The following is an 18,699-nucleotide window of genomic DNA, read 5'->3' as shown; positions in this document are numbered from 1 at the left end:
GCCCAATAAATTTCAGTTGCTGTGACAATTGTACCCGACCATCCTTATTGGAATTGATTTCTTTTCTCTTATCATTGTGGTACTTATGTCTTATATCTTTTGTTGGACAATTCTATGATGCCTTATATGTTATTCAGTTGTATATGTATTCTAGTAATATTTCTAAAAGTTCTTTGAATCGCTTCCATAATTTTGTCATATTCTCAATACAGCCTATGCTACTATTTACTTAACAGTTTTCTTTAAAGTGACCCCTTTTCTCTTTAAAGGCTGACTTATAGTACTTAGGGATGGGGGTGGAAGAGTGGCCCAGCAAATCTGAGCCTGAACACGCTCTTCACAGTTGCCTTTTCTATCCTGATTCCTTTTCTTTTTTTTTTTTTTAGATTCTCAGAATTTATTCATAACTGAAAGTATGTACCTTTTGACCAACATCGGTGGGTTGATTTTAATTGACACCTAGGACAACAAGTTGTTCTAACTGAGAATTCCCACGGCAAGGACAGTGAGCTAGCATTTGTTCGGAAAGGCCTCACTCTGGCTGTTCAGCTATATTATCTCTGATCTACACTTGAGGCTTTGCTAATTTGTATAATGAACATTTAAAATGTCTTTTCAGTTGCAAAATTAGTGCTTGTTATTAGCTTGTGAATGTTAAAAGTGGGCTTTCAATGGTCAGATTACTGGGGTTCAGGATATATACAGCAACTGAACTATTTAGGGAAATCCCTGCACTGGCATGGATTAAACTGCAGCCAGCCTATCCTGAGGGATGGCTCAGACAGACATGTATTTACACCTCTGTGTCATAGAGTAAGTACATATCCTTAATGTCATTAGATAATGCCAAGCTGTTTCCTATAAATGTGCACCTTTTACAGTTCCATCACACTTTAAAATGCTTGACAATCTGTTGGCTGTGTACTAACATCTTATTCTGGTTTTAATTGACAATTTCCCTACTACTAGCAAAATAGAGCCCTTTTTCATATGTTTATATACCATCTGAATTTCCTCAATTATGAGTTGCTTGTATAGACACTTTTCTGTTGGGTTGCCCGTTTTTGTTTTTTGTTTTTTGTTTTTTTCACACACACACACTGTATTTTTACAAGAGCTAAATAAACTGACACCAAGCATTGTAAATGGATGACCACAACAAAAGCAACAATGATTGCAATTACCAAACACTAAACACACTCATACTATGTCATAATATTGACATTCAGTCCAGTAATCCACCACTGTAACAGCTCCTTTACTTTGCAGTGAAAATTGATTTGTATATTTTTTGCCTCTGAGTCCTTGTGGAATTTTTTTTTTTTTTTTATTCAAACAGAAAATCACAAAAATTATAATCATCCTCATCAGGTCACTCAGTCCCATGTAATTAATTTTTTTTCATCTTGATCTTTTGTTAGCACTTTTATGAATTCATCAGTTTTCCATCAGAGTTCTGAAAATGCTTATTCATTCAGTTCAGCAGTATAGTCAGTTACCAGAAACCTGTACTTGTCAGAGTCTTTTCCATGAATTCCTTGAAGATGAAACCCTTTTATAGGAACATTTTTGCGAAAGCATCAGAGTACACCCAGAACTGTCTGTAAATGACAAAAGACTTAAAAACGACCACGGTTAAAGGCTTGATGCAAGTTCATAATAATGCAATTGACAAGGAAATATAGTTATTTCTGGGATATACATTTTAAAGTAATAACTAGAATTATGACTTATAACATTATACCAGAACATATAAGATTTTTAGAAATTTCATGTAATGTCTGAAACATTTATATTAACATATTTCCATACAAATAACCCAAAGAAAATTTAGTATCAGTTGTTTCTTTTGTTTCTTTGTGTTTTTTATACTGCAGGTTCTTATTAGCCATCAATTTTATACACATCAGTGTATACATGTCAATCCCAATCGCCCAATTCAGCACACCACCATCCCCACCCCACCGCAGTTTTCCCCCCTTGGTGGCCATACATTTGTTCTCTACATCTGTGTCTCAACTTCTGCCCTGCAAACCGGTTCATCTGTACCATTTTTCTAGGTTCCACATACATGCGTTAATATACGATATTTGTTTTTCTCTTTCTGACTTAATTCACTCTGTATGACAGTCTCTAGATCCATCCACATCTCAACAAATGACTCAGTTTCGTTCCTTTTTATGGCTGAGTAATATTCCATTGTATATATGTACCACGTCTTCTTTATCCATTCATCTGTCGATGGGCATTTAGGTTGCTTCCATGACCTAGCTATTATAAATAGTGCTGCAGTGAACATCGGGGTGCATGTGTCTTTTTTTTTTTTTTTAAAGATTGATTGATTGATTGATTGATTGATTGATTGCTATGTTGGGTCTTCGTTTCTGTGCTAGGGCTTTCTCTAGTTGCGGCAAGCGGGGGCCACTCTTCATTGCGGTGCGCGGGCCTCTCACTATTGTGGCCTCTCTTGTTGTGGAGCACAGGCTCCAGACGCGCAGGCTCAGTAGTTGTGGCTCACGGACCTAGTTGCTCCGCGGCATGTGGAATCTTCCCAGACCAGGGCGCGAACCCGTGTCCCCTGCATTAGCAGGCAGATTCTCAACCACTGCGCCACCAGGGAAGCCCCGCATGTGTCTTTTTGAATTATGGTTTTCTCTGGGTATATGCCCAGCAGTGGGATTGCTGGATCATATGGTAATTCTATTTTTAGTTTTTTAAGGAACCTCCATACTGTTCTCCATAGTGGCTGTATCAGTTTACATTCCCACCAACAGTGCAAGAGGGTTCCCTCTTCTCCACACCCTCTCCAGCAATTTGTTGTTTGTAGATTTTCTGATGATGCCCATTCTAACTGGTGTGAGGTGATACCTCACTGTAGTTTTGATTTGCATTTCTCTAATAATTAGTGATGTTGAGCAGCTTTTCATGTGCTTCTTGGCCATCTGTATGTCTTCTTTGGAGAAATGTCTATTTAGGTCTTCTGCCCATTTTTGGATTGGGTGGTTTGTTTCTTTAATATTGAGCTGCATGAGCTGTTTATATATTTTGGAGATTAATCCTTTGTCTGTTGCTTTGTTTGCAAATATTTTCTCCCATTCTGAGGGTTGTCTTTTCGTCTTGTTTATGGTTTCTTTTGCTGTGGAAAAGCTTTGAAGTTTCATTAGGTCCTATTTGTTTATTTTTGTTTTTGTTTCCATTACTCTAGGAGGTGGATCAAAAGAGATATTGCTGTGACTTATGTCAAAGAGTGTTCTTCCTAGGTTTTCCTCTAAGAGTTTTATAGTGTCCAGTCTGATATTTAGCTCTCGAATCCATTTTGAGTTTATTTTGGTGTATGGTGTTAGGGAGTGTTCTAATTTCATTCTTTTACGTGGCGCTGTCCAGTTTTCCCAGCACCACTTATTGAGGAGACAGTCTTTTCTCCATTGTATATCTTTGCCTCCTTTGTCATAGATTAGTTGACCATAGGTGCGTGGGTTTATCTCTGGGCTTTCTATCTTGTTCCATTGATCTTTGTTTCTGTTTTTGTGCCAGTACCATATTGTCTTGATTACTGTAGCTTTGTAGTATAGTGTAAAGTCAGGGAGTCTGATTCCTCCAGCTCCGTTTTTTTCCCTCAAGACTGCTCTTGCTATTCGGGGTCTTTTGTGTCTCCATACAAATTTTAAGATGATTTGTGATAGTTCTGTAAAAAATGCCATTGTTAATTTGATAGGGATTGCATTGAATCTGTAGATTGCTTTGGGTAGTATGGTCATTTTCACAATATTGATTCTTCCAATCTAAGAACATGGTATATCTCTCCATCTGTTGGTATCATCTTTAATTTCTTTCATCAGTGTCTTATAGTTTTCTGCATACAGGTCTTTTGTGTCCCTAGGTAGGTTTATTCCTAGGTATTTTATTCTTTTTACTGCAGTGGTAAATGGGAGTGTTTCCTTAATTTCTCTTTCATATTTTTCATCATTAATGTATAGGAATGCAAGAGATTTCTGTGCATTAATTTTGTATCCTGCAACTTTACCAAATTCATTGATTAGCTCTAGTAGTTTTCTGGTGGCATTTTTAGGATTCTCGATGTATAGTATCATGTCATCTGCAAACAGTGACAGCTTTACTTCTTCTTTTCTGATTTGTATTCCTTTTATTTCTTTTTCTTCTCTGATTGCCGTGGCTAGGACTTCCAAAACTATGTTGAATAATAGTGGTGAGAGTGGACATCCTTGTCTTGTTCCTCATCTTAGAGGAAATGCTTTCAGTTTTTCACCATTGAGAATGATGTTTGCTGTGGGTTTGTCGTATATGGCCTTTATTATGTTGAGGTAGGTTCCCTCTATGCCCACTTTCTGGAGAGTTTTTATCATAAATGGGTGTTGAATTTTGTCAAAAGAGTTTTCTGCATCTATTGAGATGATCATATGGTTTCTCTTCAGTTTGTTAATATGGTGTATCACATTGATTGATTTGCATATATTGAAGAATCCTTGCATCCCTGTGATAAATCCCACTTGATCATGGTGTATGATCCTTTTAATGTGTTGTTGGGTTCTGTTTGCTACTATTTTGTTGAGGATTTTTGCATCTATTCTCATCAGTGATATTGGTCTGTAATTTTCTTTTTTTGTAGTATCTTTGTCTGGTTTTGGTATCAGGGTGATGGTGGCCTCATAGAATGAGTTTGGGAGTGTTCCTTCCTCTGCAATTTTTTGGAAGAGTTTGAGAAGGATGGGTGTTAGCTCTTCTCTAAATGTTTGGTAGAATTCACCTGTGAAGCCATCTGGTCCTGGACTTCTGTTTGTTGGAAGATTTTTAATCACAATTTCAATTTCATTACTTGTGATTGGTCTGTTCATATTTTCCGTTTCTTCCTGGTTCCATCTTGGAAGGTTATACCTTTCTAAGAATTTGTCCATTTCCTCCAGGTTGTCCATTTTATTGGCATAGAGTTGCTTGTAGTAGTCTCTTAGGATGCTTTGTATTTCTGTGGTGTCTGTTGTAACTTCTCCTTTTTCATTTTAATTTTATTGATTTGAGTCCTCTCCCTCTTTTTCTTGATGAGTCCTGCTAATGGTTTATCAATTCTGTTTATCTTCTCAAAGAACCAGCTTTTAGTTTTACTGATCTTTGCTATTGTTTTCTTTGTTTCCATTTCATTTATTTCTGCTCTGATCTTTATGGTTTCTTTCCTTCTGCTAACTTTGGGTTTTGTTTGTTCTTCTTTCTCTAGTTCCTTTAGGTGTAAGGTTAGATTGTTTACTTGAGATTTTTCTTGTTTCTTGAGGTAGGCTTGTATGGCTATAAACTTCCCTCTTAGAACTGCTTTTGCTGTATCCCATAGGTTGTGGATTGTCGTGTTTTCATTGTCATTTGTCTAGGTATTTTTTGATTTCCTCTTTGATTTCTTCAGTGATCTCTTGGTTGTTTAGTAACGTATTGTTTAGCTTCCATGTGTTTGTGTTTTTTACGTTTCTTCCCCTGTAATTCATTTTTAATCTCATAGCGTTGTGGTCAGAAAAGATGCTTGATATGATTTCAATTTTCTTAAATTTACTGAGGCTTGATGTGTGACCCAAGATGTGATCCATCCTGGAGAATGTTCTGTACGCACTTGAGAAGAAAGTGTAATCTGCTATTTTTGGATGGAATGTCCTATAGATATCAATTAAATCTATCTGGTCTATTGTGTCATTTAGAGCTTCTGTTTCCTTATTTATTTTCATTTTGGATGATCTGTCCATTGGTGTAAGTGAGGTGTTGAAGTCCCCCACTATTACTGTGTTACTGTCGATTTCCTCTTTATAGCTGTTAGCAGTTGCCTTATGTATTGAGGTGCTCCTATGTTGGGTGCATATGTATTTAAAATTGTTATATCTTCTTCTTGGATTGATCCCCTGATCATTATGTAGTGTCCTTCCTTGTCTCTTGTAACATTCTTTATTTTAAAGTCTATTTTATCTGATATGAGTATAGCTACTCCAGCTTTCTTTTGATTTCCATTTGCATGGAATATCTTTTTCCATCCCCTCACTTTCAGTCTGTATGTGTCCCTAGGTCTGAAGTGGGTCTCTTGCAGACAGCATATATATTGGTCTTGTTTTTGTATCCATTCAGCAAGCCTGTGTCTTTTCGTTGGTGCATTTAATCCATTCACGTTAAGGTAATTATCGATATGTATGTTCTTATGACCATTTTCTTAATTGTTTTGTGTTTGTTGTTGTAGATCCTTTTCTTCTCTTGTGTTTCCCACTTAGAGAAGTTCCTTTAGCATTTGTTGTGGAGGTGGTTTGGTGGTGCTGATTTCTCTTAGCTTTTGCTTGTCTGTAAAGCTTTTGATTTCTCCATCGAATCTGAATGAGATCCTTGCCAGGTAATCTTGGTTGTAGGTTCTTCCCTTTCATCACTTTAAGTATATCATGCCACTACCTTCTGGCTTGTAGAGTTTCTGCTGAGAAATCAGCTGTCAACCTTATGGGAGTTCACTTGTATGTTATTTTTCGTTTTTCCCTTGTTGCTTTCAGTAATTTTTCTTTGTCTTTAATTTTTGCCAATTTGATTACTATGTGTCTCGGCGTGTTTCTCCTTGGATGTATCCTGTATGGGACTTGCTGCGCTTACTGGACTTGGGTGGCTATTTCCTTTCCCATGTTAGGGAAGTTTTCAACTATAATCTCTTCAGATATTTTCTCTGGTCCTTTCTCTCTCCCTTCTCCTTCTGGTACCCCTATAATGCGAATGTTGTTGTGTTCATTGTTGTCCCAGAGGTTTCTTAGGCTGTCTTCATTTCTTTTCATTCTTTTTTTTTTTATTCTGTTCCGCAGCAGTGAATTCCACCATTCTGTCTTCCAGGTCACTTGTCCGTTCTTCTGCCTCAGTTATTCTGCTGTTGATTCCTTCTAGTGTAGTTTTCATTTCAGTTATTATATTGTTCATCTATATTTGTTCTTTAATTCTTCTAGGTCTTTGTTAAACATTTCTTGCATCTTCTCGATCTTTGCCTCCATTCTTTTTCCGAGGTCCTGAATCATCTTCACTGTCATTATTCTGAATTCTTTTTCTGGAAGGTTGCCTATCTCCACTTCATTTAGTTGTTTTTCTGGGGTTTTATCTTGTTCCTTCATCTGGTACATAGCCCTCTGCCTTTTCATCTTGTCTATCTTTCTGTGAATGTGGTTTTTGTTCCACAGTCTGCAGGATCGTAATTCTTCTTGCTTCTGCTGTCTGCCCTGTGGTGGATGAGGCTATCTAAGAGGCTTATGCAAGTTTCCTGATGGGAGGGACTGGTGGTGGGTAGAGCTGACTGTTGGGCTGGTGGGCGGAGCTCAGTAAAACTTTAATCCACTTGACTGCTGATGGGTGGGGCTGGGTTCCCTCCCTGTTGGTTGTTTTGCCTGAGGCAACCCAACACTGGAGCCTACCTGGGCTCTTTGGTGGGGCTAATGACAGACTCTGGGAGGGCTCATGCCAAGGAGTACTTCCCAGAACTTCTGCTGTCAGTGTCCTTCTCCCCAAGGTGAGCCACAGCCACCCCCCGCCTCCACAGGAGACCCTCCAACACTAGCAGGTAGGTCTGGTTCCGTCTCCACTGGGGTCACTGCTCCTTCCCCTTGGTTCCGATGCGCACACTACTTTGTGTGCCCTCCAAGAGTGGAGTCTCTTTTTCCCCCAGTCCTGTCAAAGTCCTGCACTCAATTCCCCCTAGGCTTCAAAGTCTGATTCTCTAGGAATTCCTTCTCCTGTTGCCGCACCCCCCAGGTTGGGAAGCCTGACATGGGTCTCAGAACCTTCACTGCAGTGGGTGGACTTCTGTGGTATAAGTGTTCTCCAGTCTGTGAGTCACCCACCCAACAGTTATGGGATTTGATTTTACTGTGATTGAGCCCCTCCTATCGTCTCATTGTGGCTTCTCCTTTGTCTTTGGATGTGGGGTATCTTTTTTGGTGAGTTCCAGTGTCTTCCTGTTGATGATTGTGCAACAGCTAGTTGTGATTCTGGTGTTCTCGCAAGAGGGAGTGACAGCACATCCTTCTACTCCACCATCTTGTTTCCTCGGGTTGCCCGTCTGATTCCTCTTTTTTAGCTGTTGTTGGAAACAGTAGGGGTTGAGTAGCCCATTAATGAACACAGAGGACTGCTTAGATAGTGTGTCTAGCTTGGCTTTTTCCAATCTCTAGGGAATCTGTTTTCAAACAGGAAGGGACAGCAGCTGGTAGGTCTGGCAGTTCTATTCCATCTCAAGCTCTGCTGCTGTTCATACATCTAAAGGTTGGCTGCAGATAAACTGATGATAATAATGCCATTATTGCAGGAAAGCCTACAGAATAGAGCCTATCATTACTCTTTCTTGCTGCAAACAGTCAATTCTGATCCCAGGAAAACTTGGATTGCTTATTACAGACAGTGGTATGCATGCATGTACCACGCCTTGGGAAACACTGCTTATATCATTATACTGTGTTATCACTAATTTTTAAGTTCCTGAGAACAGAGGCACCTTACTCATCTCTGTCTATCCAATGCTGATATTCAGTGGTTACTTATTAAATGTCAGATGAATTTAAATAGATTCTGGTGGCAGAGAGTCTGCCTTGCCTGGCTTGAAGCATTTTGAGTCTGATTCCCTGAACTTTAGAGTTGAAAAATGTTTCTAGAAACAATTTAACACTGATTCTTATAAGTGATAATTTATGTAGAATATGAGCATGGTTTTCATTTTTTGCTGGGGTGTAGTGATCAGAATCACTTGTGGGACTCAAGAACAAAACAACAAACTTATGTCTTTATGCTTTCCCTTAGACTTCATAAATGAGTACATTAGGGGTAGATTTCTGTGTGTATATTTTTAAAGTCCATTGGCTAAAGCCAACAGGGTTGAGAAGAAATTATAATTACTAAACTTACATAACAGTTGCTAAATGTTTTATTTACCATGCGTAGTTTTAAGAAATTCACATTTAACTAAAGACCATGTAAATAACACTTTTTACCACCATTTGACAAATAGAGAAACTGAAGTAAGCACATTAAGTGACTTTCTCAAGGTCACACAATTAGAAAGATGTTGGAGCTGGAGTTTGCATTCAAGCAGTGTTATTCCAAATATTATCTTAACCACTGTCATTCATGGAAACTATTCATAAAAACCAGTGGTTTGTGGAAATTATCTGTATGCACAGAAAGAATTGTAGCATTTCAAGCATGTGTGCCAAAAAACTCACTAAAATTCTATAGCTTAATTTTATAGCACAGGAGAATTTTCTTCCAATCTCGATTGCTATTACAGATGACTCCAGTACTTTATGTGTATGCGAGCGGGTGGGTTGGTATTGATTATATGAAACACAGAGGTCACTTTTTTTTTTTCACGCAACTGTTAAACAAAAGAATAGAGAAATTCATAAAATGTATAGCTATTTTAAATGTCTTCATTTTACTTCACTATTTTAGTAACTTCTGGGTGTTCTGGCTTTAAATCTACTGGGGAAAACTTAATTGCCAAGATGTAATGGCATACTCCAAGCTTCTAGTAAAACTCTGATCCAGGTAGTAAAATTAAGGTTTCTGGTTAGGTACACACTATATAGAATAGTGGTATTCTGCATTTAATTTGTTATAATACGTTGTTATGGTTGAAGTATATGAACAAAGTCCCATATCACACAAATATGTAGTTGGGCAAAGAAGCACTGAAATAATCTTTTCATGTCATTGTAGATACTCTCTTTTGATATTACACAAAAACTTGAGAAGTAGTTTCTTAAAAGTTAGGTGTAATTTCTGTTTCTAGCCATGATGGAGAACAAGGACTGCATGTTCCTTCCTGCTGAAACAACCAAATAAAAAACAGAAACTACATGGAAAAGTGAACTTCAAGACACTAGGCCTCAGACAGTGAGGAAAATTGGCAAACAAACAAATGGAGCCTTACAATTTTCCCAGCTTACTGACTTGAGGGAACTTCCAGGTCATGAGGCAAGGAAGCAGAATGGAGGAAGAGCCAAGTAGACTCCTTGCGTTGAGGAAATGGAGCTAAGAGTCTAGGAAAACCAAGATAGCTAGAGTTCACAGGGCAGAGAACCAATGAGGAGAGAACACAGATCTCCATATATCTGTAGGTGGTCCCTTTGAGAATTAAATGCAGTCCAGATCAGCATGTGTATGTGAGGAAGCAGGCTGGAGAAAGAGCCATCTGAAAGGGTTAGAGGGCTCATGTGGGTCTAGTAACAATGCCCATTCTTAGCAGCCACTGTTTACTGGGTAGTACTTGCCTCATTAGTAGGGAATAATTAGCCCTAGACTGCACTGCTCTGGCTCCACCCCAACAAATCATAAAACTAAGATTCAAAAGGATCAAACTATTCTCAAGTAACAACTGTGTCCCAGAACAAAGCTCAAAAGTATTTATAGCAATACTTTTATAGAAATACAAAAATGCCCAACATCTATGAGATAAAATTCACAATGGCTGTCATCTATTAAAGATCAGTAGGCATGGAAAGAAGCAAGAAAACACAACCCATAAGAAGGAGAATAATCAATTGAAACTAGCCTAGGTCTTATACAGATGTTAGAATTAGCAGGTAAGGATATTAAAAAGTTAAAATTGTTATGTACAAAAAGTTTAGAAATTTTGGAGGGTATTAAAAAGACCGAAATCAAACTTCTAGAGTTGAAAACTATAATTTCCGAGGTGAAAAATACACTAGGTGGGATGAATGGCAAATTAGACATTGCAGAAGAAAAGATTAGTGAACTTGACATATCAATAGGAACTATCCAAAATGAAATGGAAGAAAAAAAAAAAAAAATGAGTGAATTGTGGAACAACTTCAAGTAGCCTGGTATATGGTTGATTAAAGTCCCTGCAGGAGGGAGGGGTGGAGAGTATAAAAAAATATTTGAGTAAATCATGGCCTAAAAAATTTCAAACCTTTTGAAAACTATTAACCCACAAATCTAAGAATTCAGTGAACCCCAAGCACAAGAAATATGAAGAAAACTATACCAAACTACATAACCAGTGTAAAATCATAAAAGCAGCTTAAGGAAGAAAAAGAGCAGGGACCAAAGATGAGTACAACCTCAGAATTCTCATCAGAAACAATCTGAGAACAATGGAGAAACACGTTTAAAGTACTAACATTTTTTTTAAAGTGTATATAGAATTATATAACTAGCAAAATGTCTTTCAAAAACAAAGATGAGACTAAGTTTTCAGACATAAAAAGCCTGAAAGAATGCATCACTGCATTCACTACAAGAAATACTGAAGTCTTTCAGGCAGACAAAATGATATTAGATGAAAATATGGATTTACATGAAGGAATGATGAACACTGGAAGTGATAAACACATGGGTTAATATATAAGAATTTTTAAATTTTATTTAAATCTCTTTAAAAGATAATTACTTAAAAATAACAGTGTTGAGGGTTTTTTAATGTGTAAAAATTAAAATATGACAATAGTATAAAGGCCAGGAGAAAAAAGAAAGATTAGGCAGCCCTAGTTTTGCACATTTTTGACATATATGGGGTTCAGTTAGATGACACCAATTCCCTAACAACACAGTTCAAATTTTTGTGAACACAGTATATTTGCTGTGAATACTTTCATAAAAGTCCAAACTTTACAGTTAGCTTAGTCCACATATCACTACTTAAATAGCAGATGTGGATCATGATGCGTGACCTATCTTTCAAAGTATGTTAGTGATTTGTCACCACGCACGGGATTCGGTTCGTATGTGATCAGCAGTGCTTGTAGTTTTGCCTCCTTGTGTCCTAGTGATAGCCCATGTGACATTTTACAAAAATGGGTAATTGAAAGAAATTAACCAACAAAGATGAAAATGCAGCAAATAAAAAATAATATTGGAAGTGAAATTCAAATCAAATGTAAATTGAGTTATAGAATAAATATCTGTTCATGGGAAAGTTGGCACTACCACCTTTCAGGAGTTCCCAAATATGCAGCCAGAAACACAGAATGAAGGCAAGCTTAACATAAATTAAGAGAAATTAACATGATTAAAAGAATGAAGATGTCCCTGAGGAAGTGATGCTGGCCAAAAAACAAAAAAAAACCCAACTTTGTATTATGGGAACTCTCAGGGCCATCTTATAACATTAAAAGTACAAAGTTTAAAACGTCAGAAGTTAATCATTCAAATTTAGAAGCAGTAAGATAATTCACCAAGGCATAGAAAAGATCCTCATAACCTATGTGAGAGGAAGAAAACAAACACATTTTCTATGCTTTTAATTATAGTGTACTAAAAACAATTTTTTTCTATTTTTAAAATTTTCGTAGATGTTTACAACTAACACTGAGATCTTTTAGTTTTTTAATAAACATTTTTGGAGGTCATGAGACAATTGTAAATTTTCCCATTGATTATTAAGATTGCTTTCCATGGGTTTCAACATTCACAGTCATTGTTATGGTCCTGCATTATGTGCAAAGCATCAACTGCCTATATACTGTGGTATAGTTCTTATACCGTACGTGAAGTGGTATAGTATCACATGAAGGTAAACTGTGATAAAGATGTATACTATAAACCTTAAAGCAATTATTAAAATAACAAAGTGAAGTCAACACAGAAGATAAAATGGAATAGTTAAAAAAAAAAAACTAAAGGCAGAAAAAGTAGAAAAGACATGGAACAATGCATAATGTAATAGCATTATGACAAACTGAAATCTAACCATATTAATAATCACGTAAAATGTAAATTGCCTAAACACTAATTAAAAGGCAGAGATGGTCAGATTGGATTAAAAAAAAAAAAAAAAGACACAACTCTATGCTCCCTACAAGAAATACATTTAAATGAATATAGTGACACAAATAGGTTAAATGTAAAAAAGATGGCACATTTTTATTATGCTAACACTAGTGAAAAGAAATCTTGGGCTTCTCTGGTGGCGCAGTGGTTGAGAATCTGCCTGCCAATGCAGGGGACACAGGTTCGAGCCCTCGTCTTGGAATATCCCACATGCCACGGAGCAACTGGGTCCGTGAGCCACAATTACTGAGCCTGCGCATCTGGAGCCTGTGCTCTGCAACAAGAGAGGCCACAATAGTGAGAGGCCCGCACACCCTGATGAAGAGTGGCCCCCGCTTGCCACAACTAGAGAAAGCCCTCACACAGAAACAAAGACCCAACACAGCCAAAAATAAATAAATTTTTAAAAATTAAATAATAATAATAAAAATAGTGAAAATAAACAGGTGATGTAATAATGTAAAAAAAGAAATCTTGACTAGCTATATTAATATCAAAGAAAATTTTATAGCAAAGAACATTACCATTGATGAAGGTCATGTCATAATAAAAAGTGATCAATCAAGAAGACATACCTATCCCAAATGTTTGTGGACCTAGTAACAGCTTTAAAACTCATGGAATAGAAACTGATAGAACTGCAAGGAGAAATGGATAAATCCACAATTACTGTCTGAGATTTGAATACCCCCTCATTAATTGACAGAATCAATAGAAAAATGGGCAAGAATGGAATAGACTTAAGCAAAACTATCAACCAAGTTGACCTGATTAATGTTTATGGAACACTCCACACCCAATAATAGTAGAATACACATTCTCATGAACACATGCACAACGTATCAGGATATGACATATTCTGGACCATATAAGTCTCAGTTTAAAAGTATTCTAGTCAAAGTATTAGTATCTCTGATATTAATAGAATTAAATTAGAAGTAAATTACAAAAGGATCCCTAGAAAATCCTCAAATATTTGGAAACATGTCTCTAAATCACCCAATAACTTAAAAAAGGGGGGTGGATTATAAAACATTTTGAAATGAATGAAAATGAAAACCAACATACAATATGATATGCTGCTAAAGAAGTACTTAGGGATGCTAAACATGTTAAAAAACAAGAAAGGTTTCAAATCAATTACCTCAGCCTCCTGCCTGAGAGACTAGAAAAAGAAAAGCAAATTAAAACCAAAATAAGCAGAATAAAGGAAATAAAGACCAAAGCAGATTCAATAAAATATAAAAAAAAAAGCTAGAGAAAATGAAATAAAAAAATCAGTTCTTTGAGAAGATCAATAAAATTGATAGATTTTTAGTAAAACTGATCAGAGAAAAGAGAGGACACAAATTACCAATATCAGGAATGAGAGGTGATGTAACTACAGATTCTACTGGTAGTAAAAGGATGATAAGGGAATATTATGAACAACTTTATGCCAATAGATTTGACAGCATAGATGAAATGGACAAATTCCTTAGAAGTCACAAATTACCAAAGCTCATTTAAGAAGAAATAGATAACCCAACAGCTCTATATTTATTAAATTGATATTGTAGTTTAAAACCTTAGAGAAAGGTTTCTTTCTTTAAGAAAACTCCAGGCCAGTTGGCTTCACTACTATATTTTACCAAACATTCAGGACAAAAATAAGACCAATTCTACACAAACTCTTCCAGAGAACTGAAGAGGATGGACTGTTTCCCAACTCATTCTATGAGGTGAGCATTATCCAAATATTAAAACTTGAAGAAGACAATAATAGAAAACTAAAGACCAATATATTTAATGAACATAATTACAAAAATTCTAAACAAAATTTTAGCAAAGCAAATCCAACATTATGTAAAAAGAATGATGCATCATGACCAAATGGCATTTACCCCAAGAATGCAGGGTTGGTTCAGCATTTGAAAGCAAACAATGAAATTCACTATATTAACAACTGTAAAAGAAAAATAATATGATGAATAAATTGGAAGGAAGTTTACTCAACCTGATTAAGGGCATCTACAAAAAAGTATAACATGATAATGGTGAAAATCTGAATGTTTTTCTGCTAAGATTGGGAATAAAAAATGTCTCCTTTTACCATGTCTATTCAGTGTTGTACTGGAGGTTCTTATTAAGGCAAGAGAAAGAAATGAAAATCACCAAGATTGAGAAGAAGATATATAACTTTTTATTTGCAGAAAATATGATCATCTATTCAGAAAGTCAATGTAATCTACAAAAAAAAAAAAAAAAATGCTGCTAGAATTAATGTTTACCAAACATTATATAGGATATATATATCCTATATAACAGGATATAACATCAATATGCAAAAGTAGATTACATTTCTATATACTAGCAACAAATGAAATTGAAAGTTAAAAATATTATTCACAAATGCTTTTAAAAATGTGAAGTACTTAGGGATAAATCTAACAAAAGATACGAAAGACCTGTACACTGAAAACTATTTTAAAAAATGGCTAAAAGAAATTAAAGACCTAAATAAATGAAGAGATAGATGTACCATGTTCATGATTCAGAAGACAGTTCTCCCCAAAGTAAGCTATAGATTAATCCCAATCATAATATTATGATATCAACACAAACCCAATCATATCAACAGCCAATTTTTTTGTAGAAACTGACTTTAAAATTCATATGGAAATGCAAAGGACCTAGAACTGCCAAAAGCGACCTTGTAAAAGAATAAAATTGGAACACTCGCATTACCTGATTTCAAGATTTGTAAATAAAGCTACAGAAATCAAGACAGTGTGGTAGTGGCCTAAAGATAGACAAATAGACCAATAAAATAGAATAGATAGTTTGTAAGTAGACTCACACTTATGTGGAAAATTGAATTTTGACAAAGGTACAAAAGGAACTCAGTAGAGAAAGAATAATCTTCAATAAATTATGCTGTAACAATTGAACATATGCCAAAAAAAAAACCCACTTTCAATTCATACCTCATGCTATACAAAAATTAGTTTAAAATGCATCATAAACCTAAATATAAAACTTAGAACTATAAACCTCCTATAAGAAAACAGAAGAAACTGTGTGACCTTGGATTACCCAAAGTTGTTTTAGATATGACACCAAAAACAATCCATAAAAGAACAAATTGATAAATAGGAATTTATCAAAATTAAGGTACTTCTGCTCTTCAAAAGACACTGTTAATATTTTCATCAAGGGGGAAAATACTATTTAATGGGGAAAGAATAATCAGATGATGCTAGGACAACTGAATATTGACATGCAAAAGAATTAAATTTGACTACTACCTCACACCATATAAAAAAATTACTCAGAATGGATCACCAACCTAAATGTAAGAGCTAAAACTATAAAACTTTTAGAAGAAAACATAGGAGTGAATCTTGAGGTAATAGTTTCTTAGGTATGGCACAAAAATCACATGACAAAGAAAAAATAGATAATGTACATCAAAATTTTAAAATTTTGTGCTTCAAAAAATACCATCAAAAAAGAAAAAGAAAAAAGGACAACCCACGACTAGGAGAAAAATCTTTGCAAATCACATACTGATTAAGGACTTGTATCCAGAATATATAAATTACTCTAAGAACTCAACCTTAAAAAAAAACTCAATAAAAAAGGGAGGGGAGAGCAAAGATTTGAACAGCTAATTCATCAAGATATACAGATGGCATATAAGCACATGAAAAGATTATCATCAACAGTCATTAGGGAAATGAAAATTAAAACTTTAGTGAGATACCACCATACACATATCAGAATGATTAAAATTAAAAACACTATGTCAAGTATTGGTAACATCTGGAGAGACTGGAACTCTCATATGCTTCTGATGGCAATGTAAACTGATAAAAACCATTTAGAAAACAGTTTTATGATTTATATGAAACTCTAGTAAAAGAAAACTACCATATTGTGGCAGAAAGCAGATAGTAATTGCTTGGGGATGAGATCAGAGAAGAATGGATGGAAGGGATTAAAAAGAGAATTTTGGGGGATGATGAATATGTTTACTATTTGATTTTGTTGACCTTGTCATGACTGTATATGTATTATACTTCAAAACTGGTTAAATTATACAATTTAAGTATGTGCAGTTTACTGTATGCCAATTATACCTCAAAGCTGTTTCTTAAAAATAAAATTAGTTGTATCTGTACACTCATGTTCGTAGCAGAATTATTCACAATAGCTAAAACATGGAAGCAACCCAGGTGTCCATCAATGGGTGAATGGATAAGCAAAATGTGCTCTATATACATACAATGGAGTATTATCCAGCCTCAAAAAGGAAGGAAATTCTGACATATGCTTCAACATGAATGATCCTGAAGATCATTATGCTAAGTGAAACAAGTCACAAAAAGACAAATACTGTATGATTCCGTTATATGAAATACTTAGATTAGTCAAAATCATTGAGACAGCCCTGATTGCAAACTATACTATGAAGCTACAGTAATCAAAACAGTATGATACTGACATGGAAACAGACACAAAGATCATTGGAACAGAACAGAGAACCCCAAAATAAACCCACACTTATATGGTCAATCTACAACAAAGGAGGTAAGAATAGACAATGAGGAAAAGACAATGTCTTTAATAAATGGTATTGGGAAAACTGGACAGCTACATGCAAAAGAATCAAACTGGATTACTTCCTCTCGCCGTATACAAAAATAAACTCAAAATGGATTAAAGACTTAAATGTAAGGCCTGAAATAATAGAACTCCTAAAAGAAAACATAGGCAGTACACCCTTTGACATTAGTCTTAGCAATATTTTTTTTTGATATGTCTCTGCAAACAAAGGAAACAAAACCAAAGTAAACAAATGGGACTACATCAAACTAAAAAGCTTTTGCACAGTGAAGGAAACTGTCAACATAATGAAAAGTCAGCCTACTGAAGGAGAGAAGATATTTGTAAACAATATATCTGATAAGGGATTAATATCCAAAATATATAAAGAACTCATACATTCAACATCAAAAAAACAAAGGACCTGATTTAAAAAATGGGTGGAGGACCTGAATAGACATTTTTCCAAAGAAGATGTATAGATGGCCAAGGGACACATGAAAAGATGCTCAACATCATTAATCATCAGAGAAATGCAAATCAAAACCACAATGAGATATCACCTCATACCTGTCAGAATGGCAGACATCAAAAAGACCACAAATAACAAATGTTGGCAAGGATGTGGAGAAAAGGGAACCCTCATGCACTATGGGTGAGAATGTAAATTGGTGTAGCCACTATGGAAAACAGTATGGAGACTCCCCCAAAAATTAAAACTAGAACTACCACACAATTTGGCAATTTCACTCCTGGGTGTTTATTGAAAGAAAATAAAAACACTAATTCAAAAAGGTATATGCACTCCAATGTTCATTGCAGTATTTTTTTACAATAGCCTAGATATGGGAGCAACCTAAGTGCCCATCAATACATGAACGGGTAAAGACAATGTGGTATCTCTATAGATATAGAATATTTATATATATATATATATATATATATATATATATATATATATATATATTCTACTGTGTGTATATATGTGTATACACACATATATATGCACACACACACACAATGGAATATTAGCCCACAAAAATGAAATCTTGCCATTTGTGACAACATGTATGGATCTGTGGGATATTGTGCTAAGTAAAATAAGTCAGACAGAGAAAAATATATTGAACTTTCACTCATGTGTGATTCCACATCCAATATAAAAACCAAAACAAACAAAAACAGACACATAGATACAGAAAACAAATAGGTGTTTGCCAGAAGAAAGAAGGGTGAGGGGGTGGGTGAAATAGGTGAAGGGGATTAGGAGGTACAAACTTCCAGTTATGTAATAAATAAGTCACGGGGATGTAATACACAGCATAA

General features: G+C 35.5%; 1 protein-coding gene across 9 annotated transcripts in view; it reads left to right on the top strand.

Annotated features, from left to right (window-relative positions):
- Nucleotides 1-18,699, top strand: part of ETAA1 (ETAA1 activator of ATR kinase) — an 83,871-nt gene that overhangs the window by 16,962 nt on the left and 48,210 nt on the right. For 4 of the 9 annotated variants that reach the window (XR_014234641.1, XR_014234642.1, XR_014234644.1 and 1 more), the window contains one exon: nucleotides 387-18,092. The exons of 4 other annotated variants lie outside the window; for them this stretch is intronic. The gene's annotated coding sequence lies outside the window, so the exon portion shown is untranslated. Of the gene's footprint in view, nucleotides 1-386; nucleotides 18,093-18,699 lie in introns of those variants that run through there. One more of the 9 variants, XR_014234643.1, reaches the window with a different exon arrangement.

This window comes from Balaenoptera borealis (genome assembly GCF_965194805.1).
Source record: "Balaenoptera borealis genome assembly, chromosome: 15".
In the NCBI taxonomy this organism is placed as follows: Eukaryota; Metazoa; Chordata; class Mammalia; order Artiodactyla; family Balaenopteridae; genus Balaenoptera; species Balaenoptera borealis.
The sequence above is the reverse complement of the archived record's forward strand: the minus strand, read 5'-3'. Positions and strand labels throughout refer to the sequence as shown.